Genomic DNA, 2,118 nt, shown 5'->3' on the forward strand with positions numbered 1-2,118 from the left:
GGGGGGGGTGGTTGTGGTGGGGGTGGGGCTTTTATCACCCACTGATGTGGATCTATAGAAACAACAAATACAACTAAAAGTAAAGTTAAAATGTGATGAAGAGGAAGATTTCACTAGCGACCTGAAGGCCTGTAGCTTCTGTGTGTGTGTGTGTGTGTGTGTGTGTGTGGGTTAATGGTGTGTTTGGGGGGCGTGGGGCTAATGTAACCAGACTGAACTGGTTTGGGAGACAAAGCAGAAGCGGGAGGAGGTGCAGTAAACTTTTTCCCGAGTCTCCACTGAGCCACCAGCCTGTAAAACAAGTAAGTTTGCTCTTTCCACTTCAGCTCAGTCTTTACATGCAGCTGTCTGACTGTTTAAAACGAAACAGAAACACTCTGTAGTTCATTCTGATTTCATAGAACTAACATGATATTAAAAAAAAAGTTTGCTACCAGCTCCTGCAATTGTTATATTACATAATTTGTGGTTTTGATAGAGTCTCCGCTGAGAAAATTAGACTCATAATTACTGTGTGTTCAGAATTAGGTGTTAACATGTATAAAAAAAACTTGCTCTGGCTGTTTCTCTAACCCGTTGTGTTCGGTGCTCTTCATCTGCCCGCTGGGTTTCATTAGTCTTTATGTAATTGCCCCATTTTCTGAGCTAGATCCAGCCCCTACATACACTATATACCACTGTGTGTGTGTGTGTGTGTGTGTGTGTGTGCAGGAACTAGCAGTTATTGTAGAGTATTTCAGGGTTAGATTAAAAATGTTAGTTTTCTTGCTGATACAAGTAACTCTGTTGTGTTGTTTTTGTAACATTACGTGTGTGTGTGTGTCTTAACTGTCTTTATTCACTCACACAACTCGATTCAGCTTTTTTAGTTTTTAAATCACAGCCAATTAAACTCAATTTTTACGCAGATTTTTCACATTAAAAGCCTTTTTTGGAATGCTTTTAAGTTGAAAATCTGCCTCATGGCTGACTCATGGTGGCTCAGGGTGACTGTGGAGGAGAAGGATTCTGATTGGTTATTGGAGATGACCTCGGTCCACTTTGGTCCACATTGACATGATCGTGGTCTCAGCTGTTACTCAGTCCAGTTTGGTCCAGACTGACATGAGTCCAGTTTAGTCCAGTTAGTCCAGGTGTAGTCTCAACTTTAACTGGACTACAGTCTCAGTGGATGGACCTCAGTCCAGTTTGATCCAGACTTACATGATTGTGGTCTCGGCCGTAACTGGACTACAGTCTCAGTGGATGGACCTCAGTCCAGTTTGATCCAGACTTACATGATTGTGGTCTCGGCCGTAACTGGACTACAGTCCCAGGTGATGAACCTCAGTCCAGCTTGATCCAGACTTACTAGATATGCTCTGCTCTGGGTTGTAGTGAAGTCATGCAATGACACAAAACAAAAACATGCCTCTGTAAACAGGTTGTTATTTTGTTATTTACTGATGACACCAAGGTGTGTGTGTGTGTGTGTGTGTGTGTGTGTGTGTGCAGTCTCTCCCTAACTATCCTCTCTCCAGTGTGTCCAGCTCTCTGGTGTAGTTAGTAGGTCAATCAAGGACCAATACAAAGTCATTTCCGCTCGGCTGCTTTTCAAAATTCCTAATTACAGAGTCAACAGCGAGACACACACACACACACACACACACACACACATACGCTCTCACCAGCTCTCCAGCCCTGATCCCCAGCCTTCCTGACTTGTAATAAGTTGGACCGGATCCAGACTCAAACTCGGGGTCCGGGGAGAAAAATCTGTCTTTTTCAAAACTCAGATTAAAGCTCATCTTTTTCAGATTAAAACACGAGCGTGCCACAGAAAATCCTATTTTCCATCCTTTTCATTATGGAGGCGTGTGTTTGCTTCAGTGAGGAACCGGACTCTTTGGCCTGTCTGATAAGAACAGGTGAAACAAACCCCACAGGAAACAGGATTAGTATGACTCTGCAACATGAAAGAATCAGGTGGGGCCCCCACGGCCCCCAGGTCACCTCTTTGGTATTGTCCATTATTTTTGATCCACATGTATTTGTCCTGAGGTGCAGTAAATCTGAAGGAGACGACAGAGTAAACGAGTCATCTGGCCATTGGTTGTATCCAGATTTAATCTCTGTAAT

General features: G+C 43.5%; 1 protein-coding gene across 1 annotated transcript in view; it reads left to right on the forward strand.

Annotated features, from left to right (window-relative positions):
• The first annotated feature begins 155 nt into the window (after positions 1 to 155).
• LOC111670288 (midkine-B) overlaps positions 156 to 2,118 on the forward strand; it is a 6,082-nt gene continuing 4,119 nt past the window's right edge. Inside the window, exon 1 of the mRNA XM_023426934.2 lies at positions 156 to 302. The gene's annotated coding sequence lies outside the window, so the exon portion shown is untranslated. The remainder of the gene's footprint in view (positions 303 to 2,118) is intronic.

Source organism: Seriola lalandi, unplaced genomic scaffold (assembly GCF_002814215.2).
Source record: "Seriola lalandi dorsalis isolate HSWRI2012SDOR001 ecotype SW California unplaced genomic scaffold, Sedor1 jcf7180002054850, whole genome shotgun sequence".
Taxonomy (NCBI): Eukaryota; Metazoa; Chordata; class Actinopteri; order Carangiformes; family Carangidae; genus Seriola; species Seriola lalandi.